At 44.0% G+C, this 14,672-nt stretch overlaps 1 protein-coding gene across 1 annotated transcript in view; it reads right to left on the minus strand.

The window, feature by feature from the left end:
• Positions 1-4,658, minus strand: part of LOC122539534 (cyclin-dependent kinase-like 2) — a 30,756-nt gene extending 26,098 nt beyond the window's left edge. The window contains exon 1 of the mRNA XM_043674496.1: positions 4,363-4,658. The gene's annotated coding sequence lies outside the window, so the exon portion shown is untranslated. The remainder of the gene's footprint in view (positions 1-4,362) is intronic.
• Between the last annotated feature and the right edge of the window lie 10,014 nt (positions 4,659-14,672).

Genomic DNA, 14,672 nt, shown 5'->3' on the forward strand with positions numbered 1-14,672 from the left:
GTCCACATTTGAGATGTGGGAGGCTTTCAAAGATAGGTTAATGGCAGTGCAGGATAGGCATGTCCCGTTGAAGGCAAAGGATAGGAAGGTCAAGATTCGTGAACCGTGGATGACAGGAGAAATTGTACGACTAGCCAAGAGAAAAAGGGAAGTATACATATGGTCTAGGCAGCTGAGAACAGAACAGGCCCTGGACGAATATTGGAAGAGTAGGACAAGTCTTAAACGAGGAATCAAGCAGGCTAAAAGGGGTCATGAAATAGCTTTAGTGAGCAGAATCAAGGAGAATCCTGAAGCATTTTATTCTTGTATAAGAAGCAAGCGGGTAACTAGAGAAAGGATTGGTCCACAAAAAGTTAATGAAGGAAGGCTGTGTGCCGAACCTGAGAGAATGGGTGAGATTCTGAATGATTACTTTGCATCAGTGTTCACTGAGGAGAGGAACATGATGAATCTTGAGATTACAGATAGAAGTTTAATTAGTCTGGATCATGTTGGCATAAGTAGGGAAGATGTGTTGGGTAGGCTAGAGGTTATTAAGGTGGACAAATCCCCATGACCAGATGGGATCTATCTCAGGTTGCTGAGGGAGGCGAGAGAGAAAATAGCTGGGGCCCTGACAGATATCTTTGTGGCATCCTTAAATACAGGTGAAATCTTAGCAGGACTTGTACACTTAATGGTAAGGTCCTAGGGAGTGCTGCTGAACAAAGGGACCTTGGAGTGCAGGTTCATAGCTCCTTGAAAGTGGAGTCGCAGGTGGATAGGATAGTGAAGAAGGCGTTTGGTATGCTTTCCTTTATTGGTTAGAGTATTGAGTACAGGAGTTGGGAGGTCATGTGCGGCTGTACAGGGCATTGGTTAGGTCACAGTTGGAATATTGTGTGCAATTCTGGTCTCCTTCCTAACGGAAAGATGTTGTGAAACTTGAAAGTGTTCAGAAAATATTTACAAGGATTTGAGCTATAGGGAGAGGCTGGTTTGGAGGGATATGGGCTGGGTGCTGGCAAGTGGGTCTAGATTGGGTTGGGATATCTGGTCTGTTTCCATGCTGTACATCTCTATGACTCTATGACTTTATGAGGTGCCAGAGGACTGGAAGGTTGCTCATGTTGTCCCTCTGTACAAGAGAGGTAGTAGGGATATTCTGGGTAACTACAGACCAGTGAGCCTGACGTTGGTAGTGGGAAAGTTGCTGGAGAGGGTACTGAGAGATAGGATCTATTTATATTTAGAAAATAATGGTTTTGTGTGGGGAAATTTGTGCCTTACCAACTTAATAGAGTTCTTCGAGGAAGTGGTCAAGTTGATAGATGAAGGAAGGGCTGTTGATGTCATATACATGGACTCTAGTAAGGCATTTGATAAGGTTCTCCATGGCAGCTCACCCCTACCTTCTCAAGCGGCAACTCGGGACAGGTGGTAAATGCTGGGCCCAGACAATGACATTCACATCACGTCAATTAATTTTAACAATGTTTAAAATAAATGCAAATTTCTGCAAATGCTGAAAATCTGAAATAAAAACCATTAAAGCTGGAGAAACTCAGCAGGTCTGGCAGCACCTGTGGAGAGAGAAATGGAGTGAGTGTTCTGAGTCTTTTTTGTTAGTTCAATTCCAAGGAAAAGTAAAGGTGGACTCAAAAGTTGAGTGTTCCTCTCTGCACAGTCAGACTTGCTACGTTTCTCCAAGAATTTCTATTTTTACACCCAAATTGACGAATGGCGTTGAAAAATCTGTTTTCTTTGTAAATTTGGTGACATTCTGTGTAATGTAAGTTCTCTGCACTGGTGATTCGTAAGCTGCACTATTTAGAACAAGTGTGTGTTGTTAGAATTACCAGGATAATGTGTGCATGTTTCATCCACCCTGTGATAAAAGAACAAATTTAAAATTTTGATGTATGGCTTTACAAGCCTTTTACACAGTTAGATATTCTACAATGCTAGTCAGAGGCAGAGATAGAGAGACGGAGAGACTAAGGGCAGATAATTCCAGAAGTTAGGCTCCAGGCAGCTGGAGATAAGGCTACCAATGGCAGATTGATTGACATTTGGAATGTTCTAGAAGCCAGAAACGGTGCAGCACAGAAGCATGCAGGGGTTGTGAAGCTGGAGGAGGTTACAGGGAGAGTGGGTGGTAAGGTGAGCATTGGGTTTGAACACCAGGAGGAGAAATGGAAATTTGAGGCACAGCCAGATCTTATGAGTTTAACACTTCCAAATAGAGGACACTTAGAAATCAGCTTCAAATTTAGAAATCTAGAATTCATCATTTTGAAGGAATGTGTGAGTGAGATTGTGATTATTTTTGAATAGAATCATCATACCACGCTGTAATGTGCAGGTGACGATGATGTGATGATGAAACATGTTCCAGTTAGTCACTTAGTCAGAAACTCCTCACACAAACACAGCCCGAGTTATTGTGATAGACAGCTTGATGGAATTACACACAATAACACCTTGTAACTCAACGCACGGGCACATGTTCTGAGTACTTTCCTCACAGGCCGATTCTGTTGTTGCTCAAAGTGATGTCTCTGATTTGGTGATGCAGACATTTAATCCTGGACCCTGGATAATGACCCAAAGTCATTCTCAGTTCAAACTCTTCTCAGTGAGAATGACACCAGCATTGGCCTGAGGCTGACAATCCTGTTTGTCAGGAGGAGGTTTGGGCCCGAGGAAGAACACAGCAATTGTTTTGAACACGTCAGTAGAAGTCAACAATGAGCTGCTACATTAATAACTAACCAACTGCAGAAACTCTTTCCTGAGAAACTGATTACAGTCCAGCATTTTCCAACTCAGGCAACCAACACTAACAGCTCAGCATCTGACAGGTAGGCTGCACTTCCCCAGGACGGGACCCAAGTATGTGGACTTCACCAGTTTCCTCATTTCCCCTTCCCCCACCTAACCCCAGCTCCAACCTTCCAGCTCAGCACTGTCCCCATGACCTGTCCTACCTGCCTATCTTCCTTCCCACCTATCCATTCCACCCTCCTCTCTGGCCTATCACTTTCATCCCCAACCCCATTCATCCATTGTACTCTTTGCTACCTTCCCCCACCCTCCTCTCTGGCCAATCACCTTCATCCCTACCCTCATTCACCTATTGTACTCTATGCTACTTTCTCCCCATCCCCACTCCTCTCTCATTTATCTCTCCACCCTTCAGACACTCTGCCTCTATTCCTGATGAAGGGCTTTTGCCCGAAACGTCGATTCTCCTGCTCCTTGGATGCTGCCTGACCTGCTGCGCTTTTCCAGCACCACATTTTCAGGACTTTGCTGTTTGAACAATGTGACATTGGGGTCAACACCATTGCCTGTACATTTTGGTTGAATTTCCCCATGTTTTAAAAAAAACTGGGTTTAAATATTGAATTTTCCAAATGTTACATTTTCCTGGAATCTCTGTTCTTTTAAACTGGTTTACAAAGTCAACAATGAGCCATGTCTAGAAAGAAAGAAATCCGACTGAATATTGCTGGTGAAGCTCAGCAGGTCTAGCCACAGCGTGAGGAGAGAGACGTAACATTCTGACACTGCTGTGAGCCTTGCTCAGAACTCCGGAAAGCTGTACATTTGTGTGATGCCCCTGTCACAGTCTCAGAACATTTCAAAGATCTTGACTGATGATGAAATATTTTGCAAGTGTAATATCGGAATAACAGCTGTTATTGATAATGGCCAGATGAACTGCCCTTGTGATATTGATACAGAGAGAAATATTGCCAGAACACCAAATCTTTCAAAATTGTGACTACCTAATGTTATACCACCATCTCAAAAGAAGGTGTCTCATTAACGTCTCACTCCATAGACTTCCCACTGACAATGCTGCCCTCAGTCAGTACAGCATTCGGAGTGACGTTCTGGGATAAGGTACTTGGGTAAAAACAAGGACTGCAGATGCTGGAAACCAGAGTGTAGATTAGAGTGGGGCTCATGCCCGAAACGTCGATTCTCCTGCTCCTTGGATGCTGCCTGACCTGCTGCGCTTTTCTAGCAACACATTTTCAGATGCTGGATGATCTCCAGCATCTGCAGTCCTCACTTTCTCCTAACAGCAAAGTCCGTCAACAAAAAAAATGTTGGTAAATTCCAGGTGACAGGATTTAATCTGCTCAGTTTTATTTTCCAATGAACAAAGTGCACATTAAATTATTCCCAGGACCATTTCTGAGTCTCAGAAATCCCTTTTGAATGAGGGGTTTAACCTCTTGGCTCTAATATATCTCTACAGGTGAATTCTGCAGCACTATTTTCCTCATCCCTCTCCACTCAACTGCCTTCCTACGAGTTTAGACTTTTTACTTCACAAATTAATTTCATTAAACTTTATTACTGTACCTCCACAAATCCCATCAGCCCAGCAATCCAGAGTTAGTGCACAATGTTAATCTTCGAAACACAATCCTTGTCAGTGCAGCTCAGCCTGGTCTCTCTCTCTGTCAGTGTGAACCTCTCTGTCTGCTCAATGCTCCTTGTCATCAGCCGAGTGAGACAGCAGTGTGTGTACAGTGGGGATTCTCTGGAGCTGAAGCTGTCTGACAACTGTGAATGAGCTCTCAGACAGTATGAGGGAGGGCAGTACAAGGACAGCAGACAGCTGCCAGACCCCTTGGCTAGAACCCAATCTCACACATACACAGGCACAAAGAAAAAGTAGTCTGTGTTCCTGGAGGTTACTAACAGCAACCAGTGACTCTGTGGGTGATGTGATGCTCAGATCTGCACAACCAACCCCTCCGCTCGCTCCATCTGCTTCAACCTTTCAGTTGTTAAACAGTGAAGCCATCAGTGGGACGTTAACCTCGAAGCTGATAACAACTGAGCTATTTATTCTCACCAGGTACTTTTCACTCGATTGAATGATTTAACATCCCACGTTGGACAGCTGTTGCACATTGTGTTAGCAAACAGTGACTTCTGTTGTATCATTTTGTTCAGATTTAGGATGTAATTTTAAGATTTTTGTCCTGCAGCTCCACATAGTGGATGAAATTTTTTTTAATACTCCAGGACTAATTGTTCCACTTCCCTTGTAAATATTTGGGAGGTGAGATTTGTTTTGCAAACAGATACTGAGTTAGTGATGAGGACAGAATTGAAATGAAAGAGATGCTGAAAACTTCCTGTGGATAATACTAGAACTACCCATCGGGCACCAGAAACCAGTGTAGGGAACGAGATTACTTGGCACTGTGCCCTCAAGGCATTGTTGATAGTGCTGAAAAATTAAACTCTCTGGGAGATGGGGCCATAGGGGAGTGGGTTTATCATTGACAGGCCCAGGTGAATATTGTGGGATGGTTCCCCGACCCGCATCTTGGGAAATTTAAACTAACTGAACAAAATAAAGAACTACTCTCAGTAATGGAGACCATGACAACAAGACGAGTTGTTGTAAAAAGCCCATCAGGTTCACTAATGTCCTTGAAGAAAGGAAATCTGCCATCGTTACCCGGTCTGACCCACAGCAGATGTGGTTGCCACTCAGTTCGAGGTGAACTGGGGACAGGCAATACAACAACCCTTGCCTGGCATTTCTCACCACATCCCACAAAAGAATGTTTAAGAGTTGAACTTAAACAGAAAAAGTAAACTGAATTACAAAGTTGGTCCAACTGAGCATATTTTATTTTATTGATTCACAGGATGTGGGCATCACTGGGCAGACCAACATTTCTTGCCCATCCCTAGTTAGAATTAGAATCCTGACAGTGTGGAAACAGGCCATTTGGCCCAACAAGTCCACACCGACCCTCCAAAGAGTAACCCACCCAGACCCATTCCCCGACCCTATTACTTTACATTTGCCCCTGACTAATGCATCTAACCTACACATCCCTGAACACTATGGGCAAGTTAGCACGCCCTATTCACCTAACCACGTCTTTGGATTATGGGAGGAAACACACACACACACACAGAGAATGTGCAACTCCATCCAGACAGTCACCCAAGGCTGGAATCGAACCAGGGTCCCCGGCCCTGTGAGGGGCTAACTACTGTGGTAACCACAGTACTGACCACTGAGCCACCACGCCACCCCAGTGTAGCCCAATGAAATGTTCCACCCATTTGCCTAAAAGGTTATGTTGCTTTCTGAAGGAAAATCGGTTTTCTCCCAGGCTCAGAGATTGCTGCAAAACAGTGCTGCCACCAGGACTCCATTTCGAGATTGCAAACTCCCAGTGTACCCCCGCAGGAACTTTGGGGCAGGAATTGGGAAGAAGAGCCATGTCAGTGGGGAGTATCTGAGGCCAGGGGTATCTGAGGGTGGGGCTGTCTGAGGGTGGGGGTATCTGAGGGTGGGGCTGTCTGAGGGTGGGGCTGTCTGGCAGGCAGGGGAGTAGTCTGGGGATGGTGTTTTGGAGGGGTGTCTGCATGAGAGAGGGAGTCTTGGGGAGGTGTCTGGGAGGGGTGTCTTGGGGGGTGGGCATGGTTGGGACAAAGCATACTGTGTCTCTAGTTGCCTCTGAACATGTGACCCTCACTGCAGCCCTGATCCCTCTTTACACCAGTGGAAGAGAAAGAATCTGTTAAAATTGATCATTTTATAGCTCAATTATTCTGTGTATCTTCAGGCACAAACACTAATCATAGAGATGTACAGCACGGAGACTCATCCATGCCAACCAGATATCCAAAATTAATCTCGTCCCTTTTTTACCTCATTGACTCATACAGCAGGGAAACAGACCCTTTGGTCTGACCAGTCCATGCCAAAAATAATCCCAAACTAAATTAGTCCCACCTGCCTGCTCTTGGCCCACATCCCTCCAAATCTTTCCTATTTGTGTACCTAGGAGAAAGTGAGGACTGCAGATCTGGAGATCAGAATTGAGTGTGTGGCGCAGGAAAAGTTGATGTTTCGGCATAAGTCCTTCATCAGGACTTTTCTGATGAAGCTTTTCCTGCGCCACACTCTTGACTGTATTTGTGTACCTATCCAAATGTCTTTTAAAGGTTATAACTGTACCCGCATCCACTACTTCCTCAGGAAGTTCATTCCACAGTGAATCAGTGTAAAATAAAAAAATACCCTTCATCATTTTTAATCTTTCTCCTCTCGCCTTAAAGATATGCCAGCTGGACTTGAAATTCCCCACGTTAGGGAAAAGACACCAGCCACTCATCTCATCTATACTCCATTATTTCATAAACCTCCTACACTCCAGGGGAAAGAAGTCCCAGCCTATCCATCCTCTCCTTATAACTCAAACCCTCCACTCCCGGCAATATCCTAGTAGATCTTTTTGGAACCCTCTCCAGCTTAATAATATCTTAGAATCTTTCATCTTTGGCTCATAAAGGCTCTACACCAGCCACTCATCTTATCTGTACTCCATTATTTCATAAACCTCCTACACTCCAGGGGAAAGAAGTCCCAGCCTATCCATCCTCTCCTTATAACTCAAACCCTCCTCTCCCGGCAATATCCTGGTATTTTTGGAACCCTCTCCAGCTTAATAATATCTTAGAATCTTTCCTCTTTGGCTCATAAAGGCTCCAAACCCTTCCTATTCATATACCCATCCAGATGCATTTTAAATGCTGTAATTATACCATCCTCCACCACTTCCTCTGGCAGCTCATTCCATGCACGTACCACCCTCTGTGTGAAAAGGTTGCCCCTTAGGTCCCTTTTAAATCTTTCCCTCTCTCACCCTAAACCAATGTTCTCTAGTTCTGGACTCCCCCACTCCAGGGAAAAGACCTTGTCTATTTACCCTATCCATGCCCCTCATGATTTTATAAATCTCTATAAGGTCACCCCTCAGCCTCCGACACTCCAGAGAAAACAGCCCCAGCCTGTTCAGCCTCTCCCTGTAGCTCCCTCCAACATCCTTGTAAATCTTTTCTGAACCCTTTCAAGTTTCACAACATCCTTCTTATAGCAGGAAGATCAGAATTGAACACAGTATTCCAAATGTGACCTAACCAATGTCCTGTCCGGTCTCAACATGATCTCCCACCTCCTATACTCAGTGCACTGACCAATACAGGCAAGCGTATCAAATGCCTTCGTTGCTATCCAGTCCACCTGTGACTCCATCTTGAAGGAACAGTGAACCTGCACTGCAAGGTCAATTTGTTTTGCAACTCTCCCAAAAAAAGTTTAAACGTGTGAATAATTGACCCAGAAAAAAGTCCTTGCTCAAACTCTCAATCTGAGTTAGTAAATAACAACAATAGCTAAATAGCAAAGCTGAGAATTGAAAGGCTTTGCTCTGATGTTGAAGTGAAACACTGACTTTGGTGCTTGTGGTCTCACAAATAAAGTTTAGTTTATTCTGCTCTCAGGTTTTCCTCATGGAATAGAATGTTGAGTTTTATTGTGAGGGGTATTGAGTACAAGGGTATGAAGGTTATGCTTCAGTTAAACAGGGTGTTAGTGAGACCGGATCTGGAGTCCTGTGTACTGTATCGTTCCTGTACTTACGGACGGATGTTCATGTGTTGGAAGCAGCTCAGAGCAGGTTTCCAGACTAATCCCTGGAACGTGGGGATTGCCTGATGAGGAAAGGCTGGACAGGCTGAGACCTGTATTCTCTGGAGTTTAGAAGAGACAGAGGAGACCTTATTGAAACATTTCAGATCCTGAGGGACCCTGACCAGGTGGATGTGGGAGAAGAATGAGAAAATCTAGAACTTGGGGTCTGAGTTTAAAAATAAGGGGGATGTCAGCTCATTTAGATCAGAGATAGGGAAATAGGGATAGTTTGAGGGTCTTTGGAATTCCCTTCCTCAAACGGCAGAATCTGTAAATATTTTGAAGGTGAAGATAGATAGATTCCTGATGACCAAGGGGATGTAAGATTATTGGGGGGATATACAAGAGTGTAGAGTTGAGGTTAAACACAGATCAAGCCACAATTTTATTCAATAGGGGAGCAGGCTTGAAGGGCTGAGTGGCCTGATCTTGTTCCTTGTTTGCATGCTTTCCCAGTCACATTCCCCTCTCCCCAGCGATTCACCCTGGCTTCCCAGTCACAGTCCCCTCTCCCCAGTGATTAACTATCCCTCGCCACTGACTGCCTGACACCAATATTCTCTCTGTTTCTCAAGTGGCCACCAACTCTGATTGGAATTATTGCTGGAGTTCCATCACATGACCTATACTCCACCACCCAATCGTCTCCAACAGCTCCAGCCTATTTCAGATCATAACCAACAAACAAAAAAAAAGTCAGAGAATGTTTAGTTTTGTTTGAAAGCCCCAGTGGGTCTTTCTCTCTCTGTGGTTCCTACTTGTGGCAGTGTCAGAGACATTCATCTTGAGGTTTCCAGGGTAAAAACTCCCCAATCCTCTCACACCGTTCCCTCACAATCATCGCACTGGCCTCCTTCAGGAGGAAATTCTTTCAGTCTTTATAATTATCAGAATTATTAAAATATCACAGGGTCACAGAGCACCATCTAGTGCTGCAGCCAAAGGGAGCTCACCTCCATTGCATAGTAACGGAATCTTAAAAACACACTGTACATGTTTAATTTTCTCCTCACCTGACTCATTAACACACCCAGTTTACACAGTCCCACCCACAGAGCCTGTAATGCATTGAAACATTCCAGTGTTTCACAAGATCATTACACTGGACACTTAACCACATAAGGCGGTGTCAGGACAAGTTATCAAAAACAAGTTGTAAGGATCAGTTTAGAAGGGGTGGAGTTAGGAGGGAGAGAGGGTGGGGAGAAGTGAGAGAGAGAAAGGGAAAGAGGCAGAAAGGTTTCACAGGGATTTCTAGAGTTCATGGTTCAGCCAGTCAAGATATAGTTGTGGAATAGGCTGGAGAGAGTGACAGAGATAGGGAGGGGATGTTGGGGCTGGAGGAGGTTACAGAGATCGGGAGGGGTGAAGAGGCTGGAGGTGGTAATGCAGATAGGCAGGGATTTAGCCACTGGAGGAAGTTACAGGGATAGGGAGGGGTGTTGGAGGCTGGAGGATGTTACAGGGATAGGGAGGGGTGTTGGGGGCTGGAGGATGTTATAGAGATAGAGAGAGGTATACGGGGCTAAAGCAGGCTACAGAGATAGGGAGAGGTGAAGGGGCTAGAGGAGGTGACAAAGATAGGGAGGGGTATAGGAACGTACCCAGAAACAGTGGTTGAGGAGACTACAGATTTGGCTGTGTGGGATATAGGTAAAGCAGTGTTACTTCTGCAATCATAATTACTTATGCACGGTAAATGAACTCACAGCAGTGTATAATTGTTTCAGCCAAGAGCTGAGTCAACAAGAATGAAAACTATGTGAAGGAAATACATAATTGCTTTTGTATTCGCTAAAATATGCATACAAGAATGAAACGTGCCTGCGAACAATGGTAGGTGTTACAGACAAATAGATAAGGTGCTGTGAGGGGAGGTTAAGCTAGATATGCCTGTAAAAACAGGAGTTATAAGCATCTGTTTCCCACTTCTGCAAAAACAAGAACAAACCACAATCAAGAAGTCGTGAAGTCATAAGGTTATAACAAGTGAGGGAAATAGATGGTAGTGAAGAAGGATATACCTAACAATGGCCCACAGCAGGATGTGGTCAAATGGCCTTGTGAGGCCAGAAATAAGCATTTTGTCACAGACAAGGCCGGATAAGGTAAGAGATAAACAAGAGGAATAGGCGCTGGTCTTAGAGAGGTGGGAGATGTAAACAGGGGAGGAGCAATGGGATAAAAGAATAGGAACCAAATTACATAAATGTTGTGTACTAGTTGAATTCAGTGTGTGTGTGTGTGTGTCCCTGCCTTGTGCACAGTGGACACCACACCCCTCTTGCAAGAGCGAAATAAATGACACTACTGATTCAGATCTTGTCTCGGACTGAAATTATTGAAGTGAGTGAGCTTAGTTTCTCACAGCTGGGAGTTTTGAGTCTGTCAGGGTCTAGTTTGAGTTGTGTGTGGGAGAACTCTCCTAGTTTCAACACCAATCCCTGCACATTGGTGATGAGGATTCACCTGAACTTGTCTGTAAATTAGATGTCCAGAATAATAATGATTGATCCACCCTATTTTATTCTTATTAATTATGTAAGTTGTGTTTCATTGAGCTGTTTTACACGGTAGTTCAGAGTCAGTCATATTGCTTAGGGTCTGGAGTCACATGTAAACCAGACCAATTAAGGGTAGCAGATTTCTGACAAATTCTGAGGTGAGTTTTTTTTACAATAATCTGGCTGTTACTATGTCTGACACTCACTTTTTAATTCCAAATTTATTTAAACAACTCACTGTAAATTGCCAGCTGCCCTGTGGGATTTATATTTGGGTCCCTGGATTACAATAAAAAACAACATTACTGTTCTCCCATGAGGTTCTGTTTGATAATGGCCCCTTGAGTACTCTGGGAACATGGAAATGCATTATCTAAATGTAAGCTGTCATTAGTAAATAAAAATAGATCTTTCACACATTGAGAAAGAATGAATACAGAGCTTGTCCTGCACATAAGGGTCATTTAGACAATGGATGTAGGTTTGCTCACTGAGCGGATTCATTTTCAGAAGTTTTGTCACCACACTAGGTCACATCATCAATGAGAATCGACGTTTCAGGCATAAGCCCTTCTTCAGGAATGCCCGAAACATCGATTCTCCTGTTCCCTGGATGCTGCCTGACCTGCTGCGTTTTTCCAGCAACACATTTTCAGCTCTGATCTCCAGCATCTGCAGACCTCACTTTCTCCACATCATCAATGAGCCTCCAAATGAAGCACTGGTGGTATAGCCCACTTTCTATTTATGTGTTGAGGTTTCTGTGGGATGGTGATGTCATTTTCTGTTCTTTTTCTCATGGGGTGGTAAATGGGATCCAAGTCAATGTGTTTGTTGATAGAGTTCCGGTTGCAATGCCATGCTTCGAGGAATTCTTGTGCGTGTGTCTGTTTGGCTTGTCCTAGAATGGATGTGTTGTCCCAGTCAAAGCTTACATATGGATGAGGAAGGACACCACTTTAACTGGGACAACACATCCATCCTAGGACGAGCCAAATAGAGACACACATGAGAATTCCTAGAAGCATGGCATTCCAACTGAAACTCTATGAACAAACACATCGACTTGGAGCCCAGTTAATACCCCCTGAGAAAAAGAACAGGAAATGACATCACCAACACAAGGAAACCTAAACACAAATAGAAAGCTGGCCATGCCACTAGTGCTTCATTTGGAAGCTCACTGATAATGTTACCTAGTGTGGTGACAAAACATCTGAAATCAAACCTTCCAGCTCAGCGAGCAAACCTACATCCAGAACCTCAACCGGAGCTACAAACCTTCTCAAAACTCGCTAATATTTAGACAATCACCTGATACCTCTGGCAACCCAGGTGAGTTTCAGACATGGGACCATTCAGGTGGGCAACGGAAAATCACAACGATCAATAAAATCAATCAAGTTGCTCTGAAATTTCAGATCCCACAAGTTGGTGATAACAGCACTTGTAGCTCTCTGTTAGGATTGAAAGGAAAGAATTTACATTTATTAAATTCCACATCATTCACCGTGGAACTTTACTTGTGAAATGTCAACGATTCCTGATCTATAGGAAATGCGAAAATATCTTGAACTGAAACTGGGATGAATAAGGCTCTAATTTATAATTTCTGACCTAATAAAATTCACTTTTTGATCTATTTCATACTGTGCAGGCAAGCAATCTATGAACATTGTAATATTCAGGGAACAAGCATTGCTAACATTTGACTGTACCAAAATATTATTTACATCCAATACCGTCCAGAAATAAGGGCAGGGCTTGTTCAAGGTTTATAGCGGGTTACCGAACAGTCTGTTTAGTTAGATCACTGCCTTCAGGGTCTGAGTCAGTCATGTACTTAGGAGCAAGAGGCACTAAATCCCAAAACGATTCTGAGCTGGAGTCCAGCGACACAGGAGCTTCAGATAATTGCAGTTTTGTAAGTAGGGTCACTGGACCCAAAACATTAACTCTGTTTCTCTCTCCACAAATAGCTGTCTGACCTGCTGAGAAATTTCTGGAGTTCTGGTCTCTAGCCAGATGCTAAGGTACATTTGGCAGTCCGGTCCAAGATGGAAGATTGACGGCTGTAGAAAAATTCCGCTCCTCTCCGGCCTACCCCTTGGGATCTATAATGTCCATCTGAACAGGCATGTTCCTCGTCCAAGACGATGGCGGAACAGGACTCTTCAGCCAGAGCTTGTCCACTCCACGTTTTCTCCTTATTTATCCTCTGCAATTTTTGTTCTTCTATCTTGACAGCGCAGACACGATGAGGGGTCCTCCCAACCTGACGTGGTGTCCTCTCAGCTTGGCATGGCCACAGTGTGGTCTCTTGGTCTTTGGGCAATATCATAGTGATCGCCCAGCCTCAAGGGTTGGTGCAGGCTGGAGGGTAGGTGCCAGCGTGGTCTGGGTTGGAAGGCTGATGTTCTTTTATTTCTGCGACACTGGACTTTTTACTTCTCTATTTTCTAAGAACTTGTAAATGAAGCTGTACCTGGGTACCTTTGTACCTAAGATGGTGCTGTAAGTGGTGACATATAAACCTCTCATTACTCATTTGAGTATGTGTGACAGTAAAGCTAATTCATTCACATAGCAACACACCCTTAAGGAACGATCACTGGACAATTCACCACTCTCATGGCTACGATGAAATTTCAGCCCAAGGTGCACACACAAATCCGGAACTGGATCTCAAGTTTGCAGCTTCTTGTTGTACCATTCATCTCCATCACTTGCTGTGGTTAAGAGATTCCCATTCTCAGCCAGCTCCGATGTAAAGTTCACCAAAGAGTGTTACAACCGGGTGACTGAATCTGTGTTTCTATATTCCTTATGTGGTCACATAATATTGCAAAGAACCTTCGGAACAACTCACTGAAATGCAGTCACTGTTGTAATGTAAATGATAATCTGTCGATATTGTGATGTATATTGGCCAGGACGGATGGGAAAATTCTGCTTCAAATTCTGTTCTGGGTTCCAGCTGAGGGGACAGTCAGCTGGAACTTTGCTTTAATATCTCAACCACAAGGCAGCACTTTCAACAGTGCAGCACTCCCTCAAACCACATCCTAAAATCCCTCAAGTGGGGCACGTATCTAGAACCTTCTGACTCATGTTGAGCCAAGGCAGCTCGCAATCAGAAGTGATCCTCCAATCAGTTTGATTTTAAAGCACAAGTACAATCCAACAGAACAGCTGGAACTTCCACATCTGCGTTTTCAAGTCCCTAGGCACTCTGTACTTTTGGGGTGGCACTGGGACTTGGGATAAATACCCTCTGATTCTCAATCCAACTTTGTAACCCTTCCAGTTTGTTCTGGTTAGACTGAACAATTCCAATAAACAATTCCTGCAACAATGAAAATAGAATGCTGGGTTTGAATGACCTTTCTTCAGTTCACTTCTGGTTTTCTTTGCTTTTATGTATTCATTTACTCAATTTTGTTCTTTCACAGGATGTGGGCAGTTTTGCCAGGGTTCCTTGATGCCACGCTTGGTTGAATGCATCCTTGATGTTACTCTCACGTCTCCTCTGGAATTCAGCTATTTTATCCATGTTTGAACCAAGCTGAGTGGCCCCAAAGAACCAAAATGGAGTCAAGTGAGGTGCTGGAAAAGCACAGCAGGTCGAGCAGCACTTAAGGAGCAGGAGAATCGAC

This window comes from Chiloscyllium plagiosum, chromosome 32 (assembly GCF_004010195.1).
Source record: "Chiloscyllium plagiosum isolate BGI_BamShark_2017 chromosome 32, ASM401019v2, whole genome shotgun sequence".
In the NCBI taxonomy this organism is placed as follows: Eukaryota; Metazoa; Chordata; class Chondrichthyes; order Orectolobiformes; family Hemiscylliidae; genus Chiloscyllium; species Chiloscyllium plagiosum.